The sequence below is a fragment of the Balaenoptera physalus genome, assembly GCF_965194825.1.
Source record: "Balaenoptera physalus genome assembly, chromosome: 14".
Lineage (NCBI taxonomy): Eukaryota > Metazoa > Chordata > Mammalia > Artiodactyla > Balaenopteridae > Balaenoptera > Balaenoptera physalus.
Window position 1 is genome coordinate 73,926,900 of NC_138893.1, and position 26,987 is coordinate 73,953,886.

Consider the following 26,987-nt stretch of genomic DNA (forward strand, 5'->3'; position numbering starts at 1 on the left):
AGGGTTGCCATAGTCCCAACAATTCCACCCGAAAGAAAACACAAATCCACAGAAATAATCCACAGCAACATTATTCATAAATACTTAAAAAGTAGAAGCAATTCAAATGACCATAAGCTGATGAATGAATAAACAAAACATGTTATATCCGTACAACGGAATGTTATTTGGCAATAAAATGGAATGAAGTTTGGACACATGCTCCAATATGGGTAACCCTCGAAAACATTATGCCCAGTGAAAGAAAGCCCAATTAAGAAAGACAACAGGGGGCTTCCCTGGTGGCGCAGTGGTTGAGAATCTGCCTGCCAATGCAGGGGACACGGGTTCGAGCCCTGGTCCGGGAAGATCCCACATGCCGCCGAGCAACTGGGCCCGTGAGCCACAACTACTGAGCCTGCGCGTCTGGAGCCTGTGCTCCGCAACAAGAGAGGCTGTGATAGTGAGAGGCCCGCGCACCGCGATGAAGAGCGGCCCCCGCTCGCCGCAACTAGAGAAAGCCCTCGCACAGAAACGAAGACCCAACACAGCCATAATTAAATAAATAAAAAAATAAAAACTTAAAAAAAAAAAAAAAAAAGAACGACAACAAATTGTATGATTTCTTTTATATGAAATGTCCAGAACAGGCAAATGTATAGAGATAGAAAGTAGCTGAGGGCTGGGGAGGGGCAAGTGGGGAAGGGGGACTGACTCCTAATTTGGGGGGTGATAATATGTTCTAAAATTAGATTGTTGTGATGGTTGTACAAGTCGATGAATATACTAAAAACACTGAACTGTACGTTCTAAACGGGTGAATTATAGGTTATGTGGATTAAGTCACAATAAAGCTAGGGTTTTTTTCTCCCATGAGTTTTAAAGAGCATAAAGACTGGATACAATACCTGGTTCTGTAATGGATGCTCATAAACAAATAAATGAATTATTAAAGACGGTTACAGAAATTTGGATATGGAATAGACATTATCGAGACAAAGAATATTGAATATTGACATGGAAGCATAAAGGTAGACATTGCTTCTCCCAAATAATAAAATAAACACATTAACAACAGAAAAAAAAGGTAATTAAAAATGTATACTTTTATCTAATTTTGGTTAAATTAAAAAAAATAACAAGTAAGTGTGTGTGTGTTTACACATATGTAAAGATTTGGAAGGACATACAATATAAGAACATGCTATTAATTAAATTCTGGGTAATAGATGATGTTTCTATTTTCTCATTTTTTCTTTACTTTTTTTCAATTCTTTACACTGTACACATATTTATTTTATAATTTTATTTTATTTGTATATGTCAAACAAATGCAAAGTAGTGAGAATAAAGTGACAAGCCCCCATGCACCCATCATGCTGCTTCGACAATTATCAGCACAGTCTATTCTGTTTCATCTGAACCTCACCCTTATGCTCCTTGTGTTATTTTGAAGCCAATTAAAATGTTACTTTTAATTCAAAGATTATCATCAACTTGATAATTAACTTGATATAAATGCATAGAAGAAGGTCTATTAGGTACATATCAATTTGTGATTGAGAATAGAATAAGGACGCGGTAGAGTGGGTGGCTCTTTTATGATGGAAAAGTATTTATGTAGAGTTTTTTAAATCATGCAAAACAGAACGATAATTTTTAAAAAAGAAGCATTCCTCCATATGTATTAGAGGCATAAGGTTTTCCTCAAATTAGTAAAGGTCCATGGAAAGAAGTTGAAGAAGCACTGAACTAGAAATCAGGAGATGAGTTTTACTTCTATTTCTGTCACTGTAACAATAATCTCTGAGTCACTGCTTATAAGGATCAAGCATATTATTCACTCATTCCGATATCTTTGAGCATCTACTGTATGTCCTGCATTGTCCTTATTGCTGGAGATACAGAATGACTTCATTTCCATATTAGTCAAGACTCTTTGGTGGTAAGTAATAGTAACTTTGACTCAAAGTAGCTTAACCAAAGAGAAGATGCAACGGCTTACACAACCACAGAATCTAGGGATGGATCTGACTTCACATGCATCTGGAATCAGAGGCTATTAGAGTTTCATCAGGACCTAGTCTTACTATCTCTCCATCCCACCTCCTCAGCTCCACTTTCCTCTGTGTGGGCTTCCCTTTCGTGCAAACTCTCTCAATATGGTGACCCCGGGCAGCTCTATGGTTATATCCTCACTGCATCAAGACCAAGGGCTCTCCGTACTACCTTTCCTCCTCTAGGTCAATTATGATCCCATCTCAATATACTCTCTTGCGTAAAATCCAGAGTGCACCAAGCAAAACGTCTGGCACATTAGCTGCTACGTAAATGTTCTCTCTTTCCACCGTCTACCTACAAGGCTGCATCACTTATGCCTGACAACCAAGTTGTTTCCTTTCTTTGTTTTTTAATTTTTTAATTTTTAAAAATTATTTATTTTTTATGTTTTTATTTTTAATCTATGATCTATCTTCTGAGGCCATAGTTTGGAAAAGATCCATAGCCCATTGACTCATGATGATATTCTGGGCTGATTTTCATTAATCATCATGGATGTTTCCCTATTGAACCATCAGAGATCCTGCATGGGGTTACTTTGCCAGTACAACCCACGTTATTCACACTCAGTGCTGATGGAAAAAAACTGTGCTTGTGTGTTCACAGTTATTTCAGGAAGAAAAATGCCCATGATTCCCATCTCTCTTTTGCAGAATTACTTATAGTTTCCCTATTATCCAATGGAAAGTTGCAGCATAACATAGTTCTCTTTTTTCTTAAGGACAGTGTAAACATCTTTCCTCTCTACTTTCTCTTTCCTTAGAGTCAAGGAGGTATTCCAGAAAGAGAACATAAGACAGTGTAAAATCCCTCTCATCATCTGCTAGCTGGGGCTTCCTGGAAAGTCATTTGGCCCTTCTGAGGCTCATTTCTCACAACTATTAAATAAGGATAGTAGTGGACCTACCCCACGGAGTTCAGAGGATTACGGAAAATAGGTTTATAAAGTTCTAACATAGTGCCTGGGACAGACACAAGTCACTTTTCCTCCTCCAATGGCACAGCATGTTCAGATTTCTTTCTTTAGGTCTCACTTTATTTCTTTTTGTTGTTGTTATAAATTTGTTTGTTTGTTTATTTATTTTTGGCTGCATCAGGTCTTCATTGCTGTGCATGGGCTTTCTCTAGTTGTGGTGAGCGGGGGCTACTCTTCATTGCGGTACGTGGGCTTCTCATTGCTGTGGCTTCTCTTGTTGTGGAGCACGGGCTCTAGGCGCGTGGGCTTCAGTAGTTGTGGCACGCGGGCTTAGTAGTTGTGGCTCGAGGGCTCTAGAGCACAGGCTCAGTAGCTGTGGCACACGGGCTTAGTTGCTCCACGACATGTGGGATCTTCCCGGACCAGGGATCGAACCCTTATCCCCTGCATTGGCAGGCGGACTTTTAACCACTGCGCCACCAGGAAAGCCCCTCACTTTACTTCTTATATGACCATTACTTTTATCTCTCCTACTCATTCATAAATCCCTTTAGTTTGTGAATCATGCTTTGGTTCTACTTATTGCCCATGGAGCTGAGCACAATGCCTTTTCATGCAGAAGGGCCCTAGCCAATGACTCATAGCTGTAAAAAATGTCGTAACTTTGATACTCCTATCCCCAAACTATGGGTAGGAATATATTAATGATACAAGCATCTAATAACCCCACTACATGTGAGACTGTGTTATGTGATTTCTGTTTATTTTCTCATTTGATCTAACACTGTGAGCATAGGTATGGCTCCTTTCTCATTTTACAAATGAGGAAACAGGTTTGTAGATGCTAAGAACTCACTGCAAAGTCATTCAGCAGGTGAGTGGTGGGCTTTGTCTTTAAGCCCAGGTCTGATTACGCTGGACACCTAGTCCCTCTGACTCGACTGCACTGCTGCACATCGCCCGTCTTCCCAGTAGGCCAGTGCCTAGGACTTTGGCATCTCAGTCTGGTGCAGTATCAAAAGATCAGGCTAAGATGTAAAGTCTTCAGGAACCCATACTTCATGGTACAGGTGTATAGTACTGTGGGAGCAGAGATGTGAGTGCTCACAAAGGCAATCAGGGGAGAAACCTGGGCTGCAAGAATTCCTCTCTAGCTCTAAAGCCCAGTCAATTATGTGCAGATAAGCTCTTGTTCCAAATAAGCTCTTGGGCGCTTAGGTGTGGCGCCCATTCCCTGCTCTGGTCCCTCTGAGGATCCTCTTTATGTTATGGTTCCAGGTCTAGCCTGGGTTCTCTGTGGATGTTTTGTTTTGAGTCTCAGGTCTGTGCCCCACAAGGACACCCCCTCCTTGCCCTCCTGCTACACTGAGGGCTTTGATGTCTCAGCTCCCTTCTCAGCTTCCGCCTGCCAGATGGTCTAGTCAAACTCTAAATTGTTGTGGGAACCTGGCTTCTCCACCTCTCTTTTGCAAAGTAGCATCATGCTTCACTCTTGAGATTTAAAATTTAACAGCATACATATTTCTACAAAAGGAAAACATTTCAGCTCCCTTTCCACTGACTTTTTGCTACTTTAAACCTTCAAGCTTTCTCTCTTCAATAGCACTTGGGTCATTGCAAGCCCTGCCCAGTTGCAGGTGGATAGAGCCCAGTCTAGGTTTACAAAACAAGAGTGGGTCCCAAAGTGCTAGGTGGAGATGGTAGAACTGCCAGGTATTTGACCCTTTGATCTGGATTCAAAAGGAGGCAGGAAAAATGCACCTGGAGCCAGACACTGGGAAATGAGTGTAGAAGGAAATGAAGCAGGACCCTGAATCCAGATCATGTGACTGGAGAATAGGGTAAGAGCATCATGACTCTGGAAGGCAGTGATGGAGAATCCTATAGATGGAGGCAAAAGGGGTTAGACCAGGAAAGGTCTAGCCTGCCATGTGATACTAACAAAAAGAGTTGCTATCACTTTACAAATGTTATTTCTTTTCATCTTCCAAATAGATCTTTGGTATATATTTGTATATCCATTTTAAAGATGGGAAATTTGAGGTTCAAGTAGGTTAGGTAATCTGTCCAATGTTCTAGAGACAATGGGTGGCCAAGATTTAGATGTTGATTTGTCTGATTTCAGAACTCACACTGATTTTCCAGAGATACTGTATTTAAGGAGCTACACTTCAATATTATCCATGGAAATTAAGATGGTCTCTGAACCTAATGAACTGATGGGGCAGGACGTTACTGATGTACTGCTCAGTCAGATTGCTTCGCCATGGTACTACTCAGGTGACTGTGGTCCCTTATGGCCAAAGGAGACAGGGCTGGTACTGCTGGAGCTCAACACACGTGGATAAAGGGTTAGCACCAGAGGGCATGACCTGGGGCCCCTTGGATGTGGCAAATAGCTTCACCCTCCTTATTTCCCCACTCTTTGACATTTTACTGCCCTTACAGGCTTCCTCTCTCATGCCCCCATAACGTGTCTGCAGTGATTTGAGAAGGTTCACATGCTTTCCTGTGTCCCTTCAAGCTTGTAATTCCACAGGGCATGTTCTAAAAATAAAATGAAGCTATTCTGAAGTAGGAATATTCATTTGCTCAGAGCTCAGCTTCTGGGGAGCTCCAGGCAGTCACCGACACATTTGCAGAGACCTGTTCCATCTCTTACAGCACTGTCATCTACTCCCTGGGCCTCGAAATACTGCAGCCTGCCTCTGTAGCCCAGTATGACCAGTGCAGATTCTCTAGGCCTCCATTTCATTAAAGATAAAATATATTCAGTGAGGATCAAAGCACAGAATGCTCTAAGCATCCCTAGTGCAATGGTGGGAGCTTGGGAGCCAGCAGTGAATGATTGGCGGGGGTGCAGGGCATGGAGGCGGCATGCAGGGCAGGGAGGCTGTGGGAAGAAGTTATAGAGAAGTAGACTGTGGTCATATGAGGACATTCTAATAGCCTGAGCTGTCTGAGGATGAAATGAACCATTTTGGAAGGCAGAGAGTTTCTTGTCACTGAGAGCGGGGCTGTAGCAGCACTTAAGGGTACAGGGGAAGTGCTCACCCCCGCTGAAAACCTGGCCCCCAGGCCTGCACAATGGGGACAGAGTTCTGGGAAATAACCAGTTGAAGTGCTTGACCATGAAGGAAGCCGTTAGCCCAATCCCATCATCTCTGTGCGGCGTTCCAATTTGGACTGTGTGGGAGCAGGGTGGTAGTTCCCCGGCATCAGCAAGCTGGGTGTTGGCATTAATCCAGCTTAGCAGGGAGCAGAGGAATGAATGAAGCCAAGTGGGGCATTTGGCAGCATCTGAAAGAGTAGGGCCAGCTTTGCTTTCTAACAGAGTACAAGGTCAAGTCTCGTAGATCCCACAGAGGGGGCGCTACGGTCCAGGCGGGTGTCCGGAACTCTGGAGAAGCAGAATGATGTGCCCTAGACGCAGATGGTGTGGAGGATGGTGGGAGGGAGTGTTGGGGGCAGGGAGAGTTCCTTTGCTTCGCGATCCTGCCATTGGGCATGAGGTTCTTAGGGAAGGGCCTGTGTGTCTACACCCACTGAGGCAGGGCAAGCAGGAGCTGACTTTCCCTGCAGGGGCTGGGTGATTGCACCTTATACTGCCTTCCATTCTGAGACCACAGCATCCCATGGCCTGAGGGAATCTGGGATTCAGCCAGAGTTGTGTTAAGTGTAGAGGCGTCAGTCCTTGGTCTAAAGCAGCGATTCTCAAAGTGTGGCATGTATCAGATCACCTGGATGGCTTTTCAAACCCCGGATGGCCGGCCCCACCCCCGGAGTTTCTGATTCAGTGGGTCTGGATGAGGTCTGAGAATCGGCACTTCTAACAAGTTTCCAAGGTTGCTGGCGCTGCTGGTCCAGGGACCACCCTTTGAGTAGCTCTAGTCTAAAGTAATACTAAGAAAAAAAGTACCCAGGAAAGTGGCGCTTAGTCTTGATGCCAAGAACTAGAGATATCCCAATAAACAAGACAGAATCCCTGGTGTCAGTGGCTTATTATCTAGAGATACATGAATGGGCAGTTACGAGGCAGAGTATTGCCAAGACAGGAGTAACTACTGGTGATGGTGAGCCTGTGTGCACATGCGTACTGAGACATACAGTCCTGGGACGCTAGAGAAAGTTTCTGAACCACTCGACCTTGAAACTGGAAGCTGATTTTAGGGTCAGAAAACCCTGCATCAGCTCTTGGCTCTGCCCTTGGTAGCCGGTTGACCTTAGATGAATTAATTAGGTTCTTTGAGCCTCAGATTCCTCGTTAGCCAAGTGGTCCATAGTCACTCATCACCATGGCCACAGGCATGTTCTAGGCACAGGACCATAGAGAGTAAGCCTGACAGCCTGTCCCTGTTCCCAAGGAGTGCACACTGCTAGTGGCATTGGGATTGGGGACAGCACACTACCATGTAGATGCATAAATGAGATAAGCTGTAACAAAGTACAAACAGGATAGCCAGGACAGGGAGAGATGAAGGAGGACAGACGATTTTATAGAAGGTTGTCAGAAAAGGCCTCCCTGAGCAGATTACGTTTGAACTGAGGTCTAGATGACAAGAAGAAGACTGTATTTTCCATATAAGGTGGACATTGAGAAGATATGTGAGATAAATAACTCTGATGGTCAACTATCAATAAAATATGCTTATTATTATCACCATCTTTCTCTTTATTACACTTACTGCTGTTGTTATTCTTACAGTTATTACAATGACTATAATGCCAGGAATGCCAGCATATGAGTGAGGCCCAGAGAAGCGTGGCCTCCCAGGTACATTCAGAAAGGTCATAGGTCAGCAGCACTGAAGCACAAAGCATTCAAGGGGCGTGAATGACAACACCTGAGATCCAGTAACAGATCTGTGGAGCTGGCCAAACTCTGGACGTTGTCCTTGGGAGCCAGGGGAGAAATCTGGGTAGCAATGTGACGTGTTCATATTTGCATTTTAGGAAAAGCACCTGTCATCTCGTTTTCTCCTGTGTGCGGCGTGGGGAGTGGGCGGAGGTCAACAAGATTGTGGGCGAGGGGGAGATGCCAGCAGTCTACACCGGGAGGGACCGGTGGGGCAGGTGGTGACAGAGACACTTAGAAGGGGCGATGAACAGCCGTGGATCGGACTGGATGGCAAAGGGGCTCGGGCCATGGAGGGCGCCTGCCGCGGGAACAGGACACGCCTCTCCCCAACCTCCCTTCAAACTACGAGGAGGCAGGGCTTTGAGGAACCTGCTGCGGGATGTCAGGCAGGTGACTCTGCCATGTGGGCCTTCTTTCTGTCAAACAGGATATTTTTCTGCTTCCTGGAGAAGAGTATTGTGAGGACTGAGTCAGATGGCAGGTATGAAAAGCACTTTGGCAATTGTAAAACACTGTGTCAAATGTGAGGTGCTATTTTTATTACCCTTCATTTCCTTGTATAGAATGTGACCCAATAACTGGATGACAGTGGCTGGCTGCTCCAGAGGCAGCAACAAAGGAGGAGATGGCAGGCCCCGGGTCCCACCTGCCAGGGCCTCTGGACATGGCCTGAGCTAACTCCCCAGGGGCCCACCTTTCCCAACAATGCCCTTAATGTATCTCTCATTTAAAATGATTTGCTAGGCAAAGCTGTGTACATCATCAGAGGAAAGGCGGCAGCCTCGGATGATTCAGTGGTTGCAAAGAAATAATCCCCATCAACTCTAATGGGGGCTAAGGCGGCAACGACATGATTACCAAGCATCCTCCCAGGATTAGGCTGCGCAGGGCAGCTGGCTCTGCATGCAAACAGGCACTCCCAGCAGGGGCTCCCTGTGCAAAGCATTAACGAGGACTTAAGATAAATTCCTCTTCATTGGGCTTTGGAAATGGAAACCTATTTAGGGCAAGGCTGGGCGTGACACACCGTGGAAGTCATTTTACTCATAGCTGATCCCTTCCTTCTTTCCTTTCCTCTCTTTCTTCTTCCCGCCCACTTCTATTTCCCTTCCTCCTCCTGTCCCTCAGGTCTTTCCATCTCCTACTGTGACATAAGGAAGTCATCCCCGAGGCATGTACCCTGATGCATTTGGAGCCCAGCAGTTTAGTGATGGGGGCGCCCATGGGAGCGCAGGGCAGCACCTGCAGAGCTTCTCTGCGTGGGTGCTATGGGGGAGAACTGTGGGAAGCCTGTGGTCACACACACACTTGATTCTGTCCCTTGGAATGTGATGCACAGGTGAACACGTGGCTTTCCCATCCTTGTGTGTGTACACGTGTGTGCACTGTGGCCCAGCGTCGCCTCCTGTCCTCTCGCTCCAGCCAAGCATCTTGAGGACTTGCTCAGAGCACAGTGGCTACTTGAACTGTGAGGCCCCCGAGGTCCCAAAAGAATCTGCAAACATCAGCAGACTCATTTGCTGTGAAGGATTTTATATCAAGACTCCTACAAGGGCCACAGCAAAATAGCTCAATCTCAGATTGCATCCATAGTCATGGGTCTCATCCGTTCTCTCTCCTTCCCTTCCCCAAGTAATGAGCAATCTTGTCTATCCCAGCTCAGCTCCTAGGAGCTCTGTTCTCACCTTCTCTCAGACTGAAACCTTGAACCCTAGAGGAGGTCCTGGATCTCTGTAGGAACAGACCCTGGACTGGGTCCCCCCTTCTCAGAGCTGCTTTGTCCTTTCTCCCAGGGCCTATATTGGAATAGGTTATCACCTTCTCCCCAGAGATTACCGCCTTTCCAGCGTAAGACAGCATCCATTCAAGGCTGCACTGTTTACTGTGATAGGGACCACCGTCCCCGTTTGAGCCTCAGTACACAGCTGGCATTTCCATTAGTTCAATAAATGTTTATTGATTAGTGATTAGTGGGGATAAAAATGAAAATAAGACATAGCTTCTGCCTGTAAGAAAACCACAATCTAGAGGAAAGAGAAAGATGTAAACAAATAAGTTCAGTAGCTTATTTTAAGTGTCCTTTATAATTTGGAGATGTTTGCATTTACAGATATGTGTTCATCTCTGGAGAAGCCAGGGTGGAATAGAGCATCTAACTCATAATTCCTAGGGATCTCATGTTATTACCAAGAGTGACAATAATATTACAAGCCTTACCGTGATCTTCAAGCATCTGTAAGCACTAGTTCCATTATACTGCCAAGGAAACTGAGGCTTAAAGCAGTTAAATGATTTTCCCAACGCCAGACATCAAGAAAGTGGCAGAGCTATAAATCAAATTCTTACCTATTTGACTCCAAAGGTCTCACTCTTTACCTTACCCCAGCCTGCCTTTCTCTGACAGCCTTCTTTTTGGATGGGGACTTGCTACCAAACTGCAAACTGGTGGAGGGTGACCCTTTTTATGTCAGCATCACGTTTCAACTTCTGAAATCAGGCAGCATCGGTGACATGACAAGGGAACATTTCCCCCATTCAGAGGATCATTAACGGAAATGAAAGCCGGCGGATCATTGTTATGCACGAGGAAGCAACATAAATGGAAAAATCTATGAATGTCATATCCATAAGTCTCTGGGGAGTTTGCAGTGGAAACAAATGGGCCAGAGTATGAATGGGAAATGCTTCACCAATGGGAACCTGGGAACCATCAGGCCGAGCTCTCAGCAAAATGATCCATTCTGTTCAGCATGAAATGAATTCTCTGGCAAAATAGAGGAAAGGCAGCTTAACCACCTGTTTCTCAACTGTAAGATCTATGGATCTGGGTTTTGTCTTCTGGAAGATGAAGGAATGCCAAAGCATATTCCTTTGGGCATGTGGACAGAAGCTTGGCGGATTCTCCTGCAGGTGGGTTAAAGCCCCTTGGCCATGGCCCTGCAGACTTGGCAGTGTTTGGAGATCAGGGCTTGTTCCACACTCCTCAGGTTCGTTCTAAAGATGGCAGCTGGAAGACAAGGCCACTCCAGGAAGTTGGACATGGCATCCAACATGATGCCTCTTAGAACAAAATCTGTTCAGCAAGCCCGGGTCCTTTCTGACAAAGGGACAGTTCCTAGTTGATCGGGGGGATGTTTGAACATTAGGCCAAAATTTTCACTCTGTCCCTACTTGGGCATGGTCCAAATTTCCCCCAAATCTCTGTCTACTTGGGAATTCCATTCTGCTTCCCCTCAGAAAAGTGTCTTCCTCATGAAGATCTGATTGATCATTAGTACCAAACCAACAGCCCCTCTCCCTCAGGGTCCTTATGCAGCCACTGGAAAGTGTGAATCATACAGAGAAATTTGTTTTTCCTTGCCCACCATCTATCCTCACTTTGTATAATAGCACCAAGGTTTTCGGAGAGGAAGCTTCAGGACAGATATTTGTTCTCTTCCTAGGATTCAGTAATTTTATAGAAGAGAGGCTCTGGGCAGCTTCCATGAAATAGTATGATCCCATCTCTTCTTAAAAATAAAAATAAGAATTATAATGATGAATTAACTTCTATTGCATGCTTAAATACATGTACGGTATTAAGCACTTTTCATAAATTATCTCATCTAATCACCACACATACATCTATGAAGAAAACACTCTTATTCCCATTTTATAGGGACTGAGAATCAAGGTGCCAATAGTACAGAACCAGGTATTTACATCCAGATGTCTCTGACTTCAAAGTCTTTTCCTTGACTACTATGCTCTGTGCTGCCTCAAAACTCCTTTTTTTCAGATATACAATATAAATTTGAGGACTGAATGCCCGGACATGTACTCAGTAAAGAACATTATTTAATTTTGCTTCACCTTAAATAACATGGAGAGCTTTGTTAAGCTTTTCCAGGTACCACTGGCACTATCAGCAGGTATGTCCCTGCCTGACCTGTATGTTCAGAAGAGGACAATCGTGTAGAAGTTGGAGTCGTAGTATTGGTGGTGGTGGTGGGGATGGTGATGATAGTATTTACTGAGAGACTATCATGTGCTAGGTGTTTTCCATGTATTATCTCATCTAAGTCTTACAATTTTGGTAAAGAGTGAGTGTTATTATCGTCCCTATTCATAGTAGATGAGGACACTGGGATTTTGAGAGCTATCTTGCCAAAGGTCATACTATTAGGAAATGGTAAAACAGGAATTCGAACCCAGAGCCACCTGAATTCTCAGCCCCTGGGTGGTGTCTGCTTTTCTCCTAAGCGATGGCAGGCTGCCTTCCCTTGGGGAAGGGCCAGCCTCCAACCCAGCAGAGCCCCACCAACCCTGGTAGCTCAAACTCTAAAAGGACATGATGATTTTCTTTCAAGAAAGAAAAAGGAAGCCCCTTGTCCACCTGTCACTCAGCCTTCTAAAATGTAAAACATCGGAGCCCGTGGAAGTTCTGCTGTCGGCCACAGAGCTCTCCTGCAGGAGGCTGGACACAGGGAGGGAGCCCCACAAGCCTCCCTGCAGCAGCGCGGGCATCGTTCTACGTGGAACCCTATAGACCAAGAGGAGATTAAGGCTCCAAGATGCACGAATTTCAAAATTGAAGCAATAAAGCACATTTTTTTTTTCTCGGCTGGCAATTGCCCCTTAATTGGACCATGAATAGCAATTACACTATAAAGCCTAACAGGAATTTGTGGGTAATTAGAGTGTGTCTTGGGTGGTGGGTTTTAATGGAGAAATCCTGCTAATCATTGAGTGACTTTCACCCTCTACCAAGTGATAAAATCATCATGCAACGCTTATCAATCACTCAGAGAAATTGCAAGTGTGATTTTAATTCCTGTTAGAGTAGGACTAAGAAGGCTGGAAAACCACTCTGCCCAGAAGGCTCTGTCTGTGTCCTTGAAGAAGTGGAAAAAGCAGGAGCAAAGGTGCTCCCATGGTCTGGGAACTTACAATGCTCTGCTCTGTCTGTAGCTGCTTTTTACACAGTACTAACTTCAGTCCTCAGCATGGCTTTGTGGAGAGCATATCTTTACACCCAATGCATAGATAAAGGCATCGAGATTTGGAGTAATTTACCCAAACTCATATAGCTAGTAAGTGACAGATCCAGAATTTAAATCCATGGGTTTAATTTATGTCAAGCTCAAAGTTCATGACCATTTAACTCTACAATTGCTCAACATTTATTGAGTACCCACTCTAGGCACTGGCTTTCCACACATCATGCGATTTAATATTTTCAACAGGTACATTGGGTAGGTGCATTTTATCACATTTACAAATGAAAAAGTAGAAATCAACAGGAATGGTGGAAGTTCCTGTTCTGGACTATCACCCTCTCCTACACTTCCCATCTCACACACACACATGCACACCCCACATACCACATTTCTTCTGTCCTTCCATCTCTAGTTTCAAGTAGCTGAAGCCACACTTTTGGGGTTTCCCTCAAAAGCAGGCCGTGAGCCAACAATACAAGAGATACCCTAAGAAGCACCAGGGGGATGGAGAAATGGCACAAGGAAGGTAAGGCAGCCAAGAAAGGATAAGTTAGCAAGGCAGCTAGCAATGTTAGAGCCTGGGTACGGACTCACCGGGAAGCTAGAAAACAGTGTAGATCACACACAGCACTCACTGCAGAGCAACAGGGTGGGTATTCATCTATCGATTTCAGCAGTCATAGTTGGGGAATCCCGGAGGTGGGAGAGTTAATCCTTCCATGCTTTCAACTTCTGGCAAAGATAGCAAAATAGGTTCCAGAGCAAGAGAAGGCCCTCAGCAAAAGAATTCAGGCACAAGTGGTAAGGACCAGTTCAACAGTAATGGAACAAACTCGTCTTCAATGAACCAGGAAGCAAAGGAGAGGCAACAGAAAGAATAGCTCTGGCATGTGATAGACCTGCTTAGGTCTGCTTGCTGTATCATCTTCTGGCAGTGACTGACCTGGGCTAATGTGCTCACCAGCTTCCATTCAGTCTAGGTCAACTCACACATGAGCCAGGGAGACTGATGCACACATCCAGAGTGGATTAGAAGATTCTAGGGATAAGACCTGTCCGATCCCAGCACTGTACTTATCTGGCAGACATTTGTTGCTCAAGATAGTAAGTCACCTGCACCTTGAAAACTGCCTTAAAACCAAACAATAAAAGGCAATTTCTGGTCTAGCCAAAATGTCAAATCATTCTTCAGATGGGACCTCTAAAGAGTAAAGTGTAACTTGTAACTTCTCTATCCAAGGGGTCATGGATTTCTTTGAAAATCTCTTGAAATCTCCCAGCTCCATCCCAGAAATACACACAGAAGATACAAAAAGATAATTTGCAGAAGGCAAAAGAGATACTTCCACAATTATCTGGGGGAATCAATATGTAAACACAAGTACATTTAGTGAATTTGCTGGGTTTTGCCTACTATGAGCATTCCCTAGTCCTAATCCTGGTAGTGATGTAAGCCTGTGTAGACTCTTAGAAGAATAACATCCTTTATGGTGTCTCTGAATGGCTGAGGGCCAGCTAGGACCCTTATTCTGTATCCTCGTTCCCAGCAGCATCAGGACCACATGTTTCAGCAGAGACAGAAGCATTTTGTGAATCATTTGCTCAGTTCGGCTTTGGGCCATTGGTTTCCCTTCATGTCAGTGTCCTTCCAGAAAATGATTTAGGTCAAGCTGTAGCATAACTGCTGACTGGTTTATTCCAAGCTCTCAAGTATAAGCAGAAGCGTGATGGAAAATACAAGCCATGTTTGGAGTTACTTAACCTGGCTAAGAGACATCAGTCTTCCATGGAAAATATACCAATCGGCTGAAATTTTGGATCTGAATTTTGATTTGTTCCTTTTGGGAAAGGAAACCTCTACATGGGGGTGATATAATATCCCACCACCTTTTTATAATTGAATTCCTAAACTTGGCTTGCTAAGGTTCTACTTCCCTACCAAGCAGCATAAGTCAGAACTACACAGCACAGGGACCCATTACTTACTTGACATTACCCTGTGCCCTCATTTTCTTCTCCCTTTACTCCCTCCTGCAATATTTCGGGACAGAGAGTTGTGTTCTGAAGCTTCAGAAGAGGAGTCGTACTAAATCTACTTTGTGCCAAGGGGCTCTTCCATGTAAAAATAGACTCTGTTCCACTCAGACTCCGAGGGACCGAAGAGGGATCACTTAACCACAGGTTTACTGCCGAGCAATCCCGCCACTAGGCTCCCTTCCCGTGGAAGAGGAATCTGCTACCATCTGTATATGTGACAAGAGCAAGTGGCTAGGGGACCGAGTCACTGAATAAGGATTTATTCCTCCTTCAGAGATGAAAAAAGAAGCACATGTATGTCTTTGCCACACCTTCCCTGTTATCTCTTACCCTCTTTAGTCCTCAGTAAAGTATATAGTTATCAACAAGCCTTTCAAATGCCATGTGACAAGGGTACGCAAGAGTGACAGAAAAATAGCAAGAACTCCGCCCCTCCTCACACCCTCCAGTCTCCTGATGTATCGCCCTAGAGATCAGCACATTGTGGAGATATAGACACACAGCCTTAGGAAACAGGTAGTTCTGATCAGAGAGCTGAGCCTCTCCTACCAGCCCTGTGACCCTGGGCAAGTCCTCTCTGAGTATCTATTTCCTCAAAGCGGTGACACTCATATCTGTTGGGGTTGTCGAGAGGTTCATGTGAAATAAAACATGTGAAATACTGGATGTATTTTAAGTGTCCAAGAGATGAGAGGGCTCTTCCCCATTGCTCTGGGTTCCCAGAAGTCTGTATCACCTTTTCCGCGCCTCATATTAAAGTATAACCACATTACTGTGGATCCCACAAAAGCAGACAAAAAGACACATTTTTAAAAGGATGTATAACCGTAGGAAACACACCTGGCATCCTTATACCTTACTGAGACCTATGATAGGGTCATCACGTAAAATATGGGGTATCCAGTTAAATATGGTTTTAGTTTAAGTATTTCCAAACTTGCGTAGGATACACTCGTACTAAAAAATTATTTATTGTTTACCTGAATTTCAAATTTAATGGGCTGTCCTGTATTTTGATTCATTAATTCTGGCAGCCGCTTGTGCGTGTGTCTCACGACTCTCAATTTGCCTTACCTGGTTGAGCAATGTTAAGAGCTCAAGGGCACTAGTCAAATTACGTTGCCCTAATTTGGATCCCAAGACAAGATGACTGTCCTGCATAATCTTAACCATGTTTTAGGCAACATTGGAAAGATATTAACAAGCTTCAGGCAAGTAGACACAAATATCATTTTTATGATATGTAGGTTTGCCAAAAGCAATACAATAGCAAAATGAAAACAGAGCAGGCAGAACCAGATAAAACATGTTACTTCTTTGTTCAGAGGCAGCAATCTATAAGGGAAATTTAAGTTTTGTCATAAGAGTGTGGAGATATACTTTAATGATATGTAGATTTGCCAGAAGCAGTATAAAAGCAAAATGAGAACAGAGTGGCTAGAACCCGTAGAATGCTTGTTACTTCTCCATCCAGGAGCATCGATCTCCAAAGAAATTTTAACTTTTTTTGTTTTAAGAATATTTCTTTGTCTGTGCTAACGTAAGAAATAGGAGAGGAAAACTTTCCAAAGGACAGATAAGATTTGTCCAAATAGAAGATTCAGTGTGTCCTTCTAAATGCCTGATTTGTGGTTCTCCTTCTTTTAGAGGAAGGTGGTTCTTTGGAGAGGGGTACAGGCAGGTAGACTCTTAGCAGGATGTGTATTGGGAAAATCTGAGATCATAGGCTAGATCCCATAATCTAGATGTTTTGAGGCATTTCCAAGTTTGCTGTTCTCTTGTTTCAGCTGTCTATTGCTGTGTACCAACCACACCCCCCCTACACACACCCACTACTTACTTAAAAATAAACCACCATTTATTATCTCTCACAATTCCACAGATCACATGGGCTTAGCTAGGGTGCTTTTGCTCCTCATGTTTTTGGCTGACACTGCTGTGGTAAACAAGCAGGACCCTATGGGGTTTTCCCAGAATAGACCCCACCCCCATGTCCTCTGCCTGCCTTTTGTCTGTAGAAAAACTTCAATCAGAGAATAAATGTAATCAGAGAAGTGAGAAAATGCAGAAAGAAAGGAAAACAATCCAGCAAGACAAAATAATAATAGTTTAGCCATTAAACAAAGTCAAGAACCTTTAGTTCTTCCTCAAGCACTGCAGATAATATTCTGAGCCACGTCCTTTGAGCTGTTTGGCAGACACTGAAATCCCCACCAGGTGGAAGAAGTTAACTGCATGCTGCCCACAGGCCAGAGACCCCAGACCAGTTGGAACCAGAAGGTTGATGACGTTGACTCCCAATTACCTCACCACCAACCAATCAGAAGAATGTTCACCAGCTGATCACGCACCCCACAATCCCCCTCCCTCACCCGGTCTTTAAAAACCTTTCCCTGAAAGCCTTTGGGAAATTGGGCCTTTTAAGCAATAGCTGCCTGGACTCCTTGCTTGGTGCCCTGCAATAAACACTGCTCTTTCCTTCACTACAACATGATGTTAGTAGATTGGCTTTACTGCAAGTACGGACAGTGGACCCAAGTTTGGTTCGGTAACACTATCACCTGTAGGCTTGGCTAGGCCCGAACAACCAAGATGACTCACTCAAATGGCTGATGTTTATTAGCACTGTTGGCTGGGAGCTTGCCAGGGGCTGTCAACTAGAGAGCTTGCTGGTCCTCTACCCAGACTCTCTAACTGCTTGAGCTTCTCACAGTGCAGCCACTGGGCTCCAAGAGAAGGTGTTCCTAGTGCACAAAAGCTGCACATCTTTTAAGGTCCACACTTGCAAAACATGCAAGGTCACTTCCACCACACTTTATTGGTCAAAGCAGGTCCAAAGACAGCCCACATTCAAGTGGAGAGGAATAGGTTTCACCTCTAGATGCAGGAGGTGGCAAAAAATGACCACCATCTTTCATTACCCACAGTTCATCTTGTGGCCACAGATTATTTACATTCCTCCCACATGAAAATATACTCCCCTACACCCCAGGAACCATAAAAGTCTTATTCAATTATAGCATCAAACTTAGGTTTGAAGTCCAGGATCTTGTCATTTAATCATGTTCAAGAGTGTATGCGAAACTTACCCTGATGTGTCATTCCTTGGGGGTAGGTCCTTTAGTGTGGTTCTTCTCAATTTGATGACCTAGGAATTAAAGAGATACAATTTAACATGCAATGATGGAACAGGCATAGAATAACTACTAGAGAAACTCATGTTCACAAAGGGAGGAAATATGAGGTATATAAACATCACTATTCCATAGAAATCTGAAATCTAGCTGGGCACATGTCACAACTCCCCCTCCTTTGGGTGCAAGGGATGTATATTGATTAGGGCCTGGTTTTGCTCTCTCAGATCTTAGCTTTGTTAGATCTGGTTCTCCTGCAGTCTTAGCTTTGTTGTCTAGGCCCTTGGTTCTATCTGAATCATCTTTCCTGTATTGGCTATATTTTCTTATTTTCTATATTCCTGATGCTCTGACATTTGGGGCCTTCATCCGCAAGAGAATGCCCCTCCCAAGGCTAGCTAATTCCTAGAGATAGCAAACACCTCCCTTTATAGTACACTTTTGATATCAATCAATCCAGAGCCCACACCTCCAACCATTTCCTTTATGAAACTCTCACACACTAAGCCAATGATTCCTCTGTCCTAAATCACCCCAGGGGAAAGACACTTGAAAACTGGGAATTACCCCTATAACCTAGAGCCCACTTGAAATTATTCAAACTATCTAATCCTAAACCTAGCATATTCTACCCTGCCTCACCCATTCCTTCCTACAAAAACCCTTAATTGGGTTTTTGTCTCTGGATCATACACGCCCCTCTCTGCCTCCTGACCTTCCCTGGCCCTTTCCCATAAGGCACTGCATGGCATGGCATGCATTCAGCTTTTAGGAATCTGTGAGTATAAACTTCTTCCCTCATGACAGTCATTTCTGTGCCTGCTGTCGTACCATATTTGATTAAAACAAACCCTGGGAACATTTTAATACATCTCCTTTTACATAAGAAATAATTCATGTTTACAGTACAGTAGCTTTCTCAGGCTGCTTCCTGCCTAAAGAAGTTTGAGAGCATGGAAGCTTCCTCATTTCCTACAGTCAGGGTTCAACCAAGAAGGAGATCCATTAAAAGCACTGTGGAATCAGGGATTTATTACAGTAATTAGAATTTCCACAGTTTGTGGAAGGAGCTGGGTCAGTCCAGGTCTAGAAGGAAAAGGCACAAGATCCTAGGAGAGTCACAAACTCGGTGTCCTGGAGAAATGGAGCAGGTGGAGACGCAGAAGATGGCGGAGAAAACACCGAAGTGGATGGAGAAGAGGGTCTGGAAAGACATCTATGGAAAGCTGTTGTTTCTGTGTGACTCTTGCCTTTGGGGGCCTGCAAACAACTTTCTGATAATGGCCAAGGACCACTACTGGTTAGCAGAGCCAGCATCTGGAAGAAGATCGGGACACAGAGCAGATGGGCATAGGGATCAGCTGGAAGCCACCGGGCACGATGCATCTGACCTTCATCAAATCTCTGCCACACTTGCCTTTACTTCAGACATTCAGTTTCAGTTTTTCTCTCCTTTGCTGAGGACAGTGTTTCCCACTTCCTATGGCAGGAGACTGTGTCTCCCTTCCCTAACTCTTTGTGGACAGGCTTGATTCACAGTGTCTGAAGCACTCACACTCTCCCAGCATTATCCAACCCCACCTTTGCCTACTGGTCCAAGAGAGAAAATTTAATTGATGGGACTGTAATGCAGTTAAATCTTGACCTCACTTCAGCTCGTTCCTCCCTCTCTCCCTCCCTTTCATCTTGCCTTCCTGCCTTCTATCCTTTCCTTATGCAAGTTCTATGCATCGAATACCTATGATGTACCTAACACTGTGCTAGGTGCTGGGGCAGGTCACCATCTGAGTAACTGAGTAAAGGTACAGCTTCATTTATCTGTGCCTGCCTACCTTATTCATTCATCTAACAGTTGTAATTTGAGATAACATTTGCAGGACTTCGTGCTGGGGTCAGGGAGGCACCCAGCTCATTCTCTGGCAGAGGACAGGAGACACTAACTAATAGGTAAAGTAGATATTGAAAAGGCCAGAGGGGAGTTGAAGACAAACTACTGGAAGGTTGAAAAGATACACTAAAGTCAGATTATGAGAGTGTTTTAATGTTTGTCTAAGGACTCGGCCTTTTTCTGTGCCTAATGGGAAATCATTAAAGACCTCTGAGCTGGAGAAGGCTATAGTGAGAGTTGAGCTTTAGGGAAGTGTATCAGGTAATGCTGCAGAAGGATGAGGAGACGAAGATGACTAGAGTCAGGCTTATCAGCTGGGGGCTGAGGAAAGGTGAGCTGTTACTGATGTATTAGATGAATCTCCTTGGAGCTGGAGCCTCGGTGGTATGCATCGTCCTGGCATGACTGCAGGTATCTCTGAGTTTTCACAGCTGTGGGCATGGGAGGTACTGGGCAAGGGTTGTGCCATCCTGTGGGTGGCAGTGGGGTGTCGAGATTGTAGGGCCAGGGTTTAAGGCATTCTGGAAGACAGGGTATTTGCAGGACTCAGGACACCATGTCACGCAAGTTCACTTCATCCCACAGGCACAGTAAACTGTTCTCTTGGCTGTGTCCCCTCTGACAAGTGAAACTTCTCTTGCTACCAGATCAATAGTCACTGAGCTAAAGACTTGTTAGAGATAATTTTTAACTCAGTGGAGCATAGTTCCTATAAATCATACTTATTTTTACATCCATGTATTCACAAATATCAGTTAAGTGTGGGCTGTGGCACCATGATATATAGAACATTAATGGTGGTAGAGATGCGAGTGTGCCTGTCCTTTCCCTTATAAAATGATGGTGATGGCAGTACTTTCTTTTCTTTCCTTTTTAAAATAAGTAAATAATGTCCTAACTTGGCAAAATAAAATATTGGCAACCTTATGTTAATATCCCACCTCCCTTGCTGGTCCGTGACTCCAGGGTAGAAATCATTGCTTCATGACAGAGGCTGCACATTGTTTTTATCCTGTTCAAATGATTATTATGGACTTATAAAGGCAACGATGATATTCCTATCAAGTTTCTGCATGACAGGAATAGGAAAGGGGTCTAATATGCAGATATCTAATATGCTGAATCATGATCCAAAACTTTCCCAAAAAATTGCCAGTGCCTTCAGGAGATAGATTATGGACGTAGCTGGTGACACATGGCAGCATGGTTCAGACCACAGCTGCACATTGGGTCTAGAGCTGGCCGGCCTACTCTAAGAGCAATACTGACAGGGCCAGTCAAGGAAAGACTCGCCAGGATGTAGAAGCCATCGTTTCAGAACAGGAAACAATTGAAAGAGAGTTGTTTCTTCTTTTTTTTTTTCAGCCATGCCAAGAGGCTTACGGGAGCTTAGTTCCTGACCAGGGATTGAACCCATGTCCCCTGCAGTGGAAGCACAGTCTTAATCACTGGACCACCAGGGAAGTCCCAGGAAGACAGGTGTTTCATAAAAGAAGAGATGGTTTGAGGCAAAATGGAGAGAGTAGCCTAAGAATGCTCATTAAAAAAAAAAAAAAAAAAGTTATACAGTTGTATTATAAAGAATTTTGAACTTTTTATGCGTCCCACCAGGAGGCAGAACTAGGGAGAGCGGATGGAAACTGTAAGAAATGCCGTTGGTCTAACTATCAGAAAAAAAAAAAAAATCCCTCCAACGTTAGCATTTACCCCACAGGGGATATATCATTGCCTTGTCTATGATCTCATTCAGTTTATAGCTCTGCGACGTCCAGACCTCATCTTGGAGCTTTGGGTAGATCCCCAAACAAGTAGCCAGTACAGTGCCTGCCCAAGTAGGAGATGGATAATTGTGCAATGAACTGAATTAAGTGGATTCACTGCTTTGGTGTGATTTGTGTCCAGTATGGCAGTTTTTCATACAGTTCTTTTCGTCCTCACTCATCATAGTTAATCCACAGATAAGGATTGCCCAGCGCACGAACATTTTAACTTGTATTCCCTGTGGTATATAACTTCTTGAGGCTAAAACAGTGCACTTCCTCAGTTTCTCCATATGTACGAAAGAAATCCCCAGGAGTCCATTAGCCTAAATGATATGTACTTGGAGATACATAAAGATAGGGTATTTTGTGATACTACTCTTTCTGCCACTTGTTGACATTGATTGACGATGACTGAAACTCAATGGAGCCAGGTAGAAATAGCAGGGAGGAAGGACATAAGGCTGCCTGTGGGGGTCAGGAAAGGTTTCACAGAGGAGGTGGTATTTCTGCTTAATTTGCTAGGTCAGCAGTCCCCAACCTCTTTGGCACCAGGGACCGGTTTCGTGGAGGACAATTTTTCCATGGACTAGGGTGCTGCGGGGGAGGTGCGATGGTTTTGTGATGATTCAATCGCATTACAGTTATTGTGTACTTTATTTCTATTATTATTACGTTGTATATAATGAAATAATTATACAACTCACCATAATGCAGAATCAGAGGGAGCCCTGAGCTTGTTTTCACTCGCTGATAGGGTTTTGATATGAGTCTGCAAGCAGTTGATTTATTATGGTCTCTGTGCAGTCAAACCTCTCTGCTAATGATAATCTGTATCTGCAGCCACTCCCCAGCACTAGCAGCACCGCCTCAGCTCCACCTCAGATCATCAGGCATTAGATTCTCGTAAGGAGCACACAACCTAGATCCCTCGCATGCGCAGTTCACAGTAGGGTTCGAGTTCCTATGAGAATCTTATGCCACCGCTGATCTGACAGGAGGCGGAGCTCAGGTGGTTATGCGAGTGATGGGGAGCAGCTGTAAATACAGATGAAGCTTCGCTCACTTGCCTGCCGCTCACCTCTGGTTCCTAATGCGGGTTGGGGACCCCTGTGCTAGGTAGGCAAGGGGTAGAGGGTTGAGGCAGGAGGTGAGAGTGGAGAGCATGGGTAGAGTCAATCTGGAAGCGTTAGGGGCAAGATGGTTTGGGGAACTCAAAGATGTGATTAGATATGATGTGAGCACGTATTTTGAGAGAGAAGAGGTTGATGGGACAAGAAACCAAGCTACATAAGACGAGGAGACATGGTAGTCTTAAAGGGCAGGTAAGGGGTTAGTGACACCCTGCAGGTAGCTGGGCTTCTTCTCGGGGTGGTCTATTTTGTGGATCATGGAAGCTTCTAATGATGTGACTTTCCTATCTTTAACCCACAACTACTTAGATAATTTTGAAAACTTGTTGTATCCAAAGAGATTGCCATACAATGACTCAGATATCTATTGCATTATCTGCCATCAGGGAGATGGAGCATTGGTAATCATGTCAGAAGAAGATCCTTATTTTCCCCTTTGAAATAAATGTTTTCTATCCTCTCTTGTCCTATACCTGTTTCTCATTCTGCTGGCAATAAGAATCACAGATTTGACAAATGAGCAGGTAAGCTACCTTCAGCCTAACAACAAAGGCATTTAAAAAAATTATTATATTTTAAAATAAGCTTGACTTCACTAAGTCTTCCTGTTTCCTAAATCTATGAAACAGGAAGACTTAGAGAAAGTGGGCCTTCATTGTGAAGAGCAAACACTCCAAAATGACCCTTTTCCCTGCACAGACCTCTTAAAAAGCCAAGACTACTTGTGTGTGAGAATCATGTTTTGATAAAAAAAAATGTTTATAGCAAAGTTCCCCCACCTTGAATTCATCAGCAGGTATTAAGACATCCTTGAAAATGACACCAGAAATTAGGAAGATTGTCCTAGGGCCACCAACGTAAAAGGCTTAAGGAACCCAAATGGTTTTAATAAGATAATTAGAAGCCACAGCCTGAGTTGAGGATTACAACTCTCTCCTTTGTCTTTTTCAGTAGAAAACAGACGAGAAATAATGATCCTTAAAAGCCATCAGAGCAAAATAAGATTGTCCAGAAGGGATGGAAGTGTGTGTCTGTGTGTGGGTGGGATGCTGGGACTGGAGCAAGCCAAGCAGAAAAATTGCAACCATTTGCGTGATGAATACATCTAGGCAGCCTGTCTGTACCACACACGCTGGAATGAAGGGCTGGCTGGTCGGACAGGAGACGGCCGGGAATTTTGATAAAGCAGAAGTGAAGATGGAGTCACACCCCAGCCATGCCTGAGCCCTGCCAAGCACGGGGCTTGTAACACGTTCATGAGGAAATGACCTAGCAGGTAAGATAAGGCCCCTCTTTTCCTCCTTTACCTATCACTACTGGCCCAGGTCTGGGTGCTCACTCCCTCTTCCGTGGGGCCCTACTGCCTCCTGGGAAAGCGATCCTGACCGTCAGTGGCCCCTTGGGCTAAAGTGTTCCCACACATGGTACTGTGGTCCCCCCCAGCATTCTCAAGCATTGCCCACCAGCCTTCCTGTCCTTTGTCTCCTGTTCCTATTTTTCGCTTCTCATCTCTTCCTTGCAATGGTGACTCTAAATAATTTCAAATAAATATGACCCTGCAGAGCAAACTGCTGTTGACAGTGAAAAGACTTTGGTTACAAGGACTAGTTATTCGGCAACCAGTACTACTGCTAGGACTTATCCAGCACACAATGAGCATGGCACTAAATGCTATTAAACAGTGTCTCATTTTTCCTCACAAGAAATTTGGGAGGGAGCAAATTTTTATACCCAATATTGTTTGTGGCTGAGGAAACAGAAAGGCCAGGTAACATGTATGAGGTCACACAGCTAGTGAGCGGCAATGCCAGGCTTTGGAGCCCCGTGCCCATCGACACTCTTGACAATGACAGTGAGAAGCAGGTAACAATCCACCCTCCCCGTTGATCACTTACCCGTGAGAGCAGAAGATCCAGGATGCCTCGTTGGTACACTCTGACCTCAGTAATTCTGACAAGTCTGATTTTCTGAATTTAATTTCTGTGACTCTTGATGAAAAGAATCAGAGAGTTGCCCCCAGACCTTGTCCACCAGGGAGATTCTCCAGGGCTCATGCACCCATGAGCATGGAATTTGGAAACATACTGGGGGCTGCCCCGGCCTCCCAGAAAAGCTACCAGTGAGCTGGGTAAACACTGAGCTTCTTCACGGAAGGTAATATTTTCCCCAAGCAGCTCTGATGGGGGATAAATGAAATCCTGTGTGTAAAAGACAGTACAAAACCTGTCACAAAGGATGTGCTTGGAAAACATAAGTGCCTGCCTTCATTCCCTCTTCTGTAATCTGCAGGCTCGTGCCAGGCAGGCCCACGGACAGCAGCAGCCAAGTGGCACGGCTTCATGTGGAACATTTCCCGGTGGCATGGCCAGAGAGAGGGACAGGCTGAATATCCCTTTTCCAGAGCCTGTACAGGAAGCAGCATCCTGAAACGTGGAGATCATGATGTTGGGGTGAGAAACTTAGGGTAGAGGTGATCTGGAGCAAGTCACTTAACTGTTTTCAGTTTGTTGATTAAGTCACCTTCCAGACCCGGCTTCTGAGGGTGTTTTGAAAGTTATATACGATGACACATGAGAAGTATTTGGCATGATGCCTCGTTGAGAGGAAATGGTTAATGTGCATACACTCTCTCTTGTCTCCTGTATTTCCTTTCGTGTTCAGATTCAGACCTCTGCCAGGGGTTGATCTCTGATAGGATTTGGAAGATTAACAAAATGAGCTGTGACTCTCTCAGATCCAGGACTCTGTCCAGGTGAAAGATGCACAGCGCCCTGAGGTGAGTGCCGCCTTCCGGCACGGAGGAAGCAGCATGAAGGATGGGCCTTCTCCCGCCTCAGCACTGGATCAGGAAGGCAGAAAATCACACTCACCGGGAGCCGTTCTTCATTTTCTGCAATGAAATTTGGGAGGATCATCTTCAATCAGTATCATTCTCCGGAGGAGAAGGAGCCACTTTATATGTTCCTTCTGATTTCCCACAAAAAGAAAACCTGGATGAGGCCGGCCCCTGGCATCCACCGTCCTCCCCATTCACACCTCCCCCACCTGAAACGCCTCCCGAAGAGCACAAAGTGCAGCCCGCAGACTTGGGGAGACTGCCGTTCCCTGCAGACCCCATTTCCACCTTGTTTCTCAGAGGTGCTCCACAGCTGACACCCTCTCTCACCCGCTGGGGCTCCGTGAAGCCTCTTGTTTCTGCATCCCGTGCACAGAGGACATTCAAGGGGGGCTCTGTAACACCCCCGCCCCCAAACACCAGTCACCGCCCTTGGCCATGCCTCGCTCACAGATGTCCCCACCTCCTTCATTTCCTTTTTGCCTCACTTCCAGGGCTGGAGGAATTATAAACGTGTACTCTTGCCTATGATTCCAACATGGCACTTTGCCAAACGGCCTTAAGGTTCTTGACCAGAGACACTGTCAATTTTATTCAAGTCTAGAACTTTTCTTTCGCGTCTGTTCCAGCAGGATGACCACCTGTTTTACCCCTGTCTATAGGCGAAGGCTGAGCACAGTCTAACACGTTCTGTAAGTCAGCCACGCCTCATCCTTACTGCCGTCTTCTCTGTTTAAGTCACTCTCATGGGCCACCTGCACTGCTGTAATAACTGCCTGCCTTGTTCCCCTGCCCACGTCCTGCTCCCCCTCTTCCTGTGCCTCCAGAGTCTATTCTCAGAGCAGCGGCAACAGAGGGACTCATTAAACGGAAGTAAGAGCCGCTCTGAACTGGCTTATGTCTTCCTCTCTTCCAAGGAGGAAAAGGCTTTCAGTATCCCAGCCTCTCCCCTTTCCATCCCAGGCTACCCACGACCTGACCCCACCTCCTACTGTCTTCTCTGCCCCGTGACTCCTTCTTGCTGTCTGCCGACACGCTAGGCAGGCCTCTGCTTCGAGGAATGCTCTTCTCCCAGAAATCCAGCGTTTTATTTTTTTCTTCATTTCCTTTTTTTCCCCCCTCAAACACCACCTTTTCATTGAAGTCTTCAGCAAACACTCCATTTTAAATTGCAGTTTCTGCCTCCTGTACTCTGGCATCTATCATTCTGATTCCCCTTCCTTGCGTTATTGTTTTGTTCACAGTACTTATCATGTTCTAACATACTACATATTTTAATTATGTTGTCTGTCTCCTCACATTCCATTTTAAGCTCTATGATGGGAGTTTTATCTGCATCCCAGCGCCTAGAACACTTCCTGGTACATAGTGGGCTCTCAATAAATACATGTTGGTTAAGTGGACTC

General features: G+C 44.8%; 1 long non-coding RNA gene across 2 annotated transcripts in view; it reads right to left on the reverse strand.

The window, feature by feature from the left end:
- The window catches only part of LOC309642563, a 205,290-nt gene that overhangs the window by 107,573 nt on the left and 70,730 nt on the right, over window positions 1–26,987 (reverse strand). The window contains exon 3 of one of the 2 annotated variants that reach the window (XR_014253254.1): window positions 17,920–25,635. This is a non-coding gene — a long non-coding RNA (uncharacterized lncRNA). Of the gene's footprint in view, window positions 1–66; window positions 25,636–26,987 lie in introns of those variants that run through there. The other variant, XR_014253255.1, reaches the window with a different exon arrangement.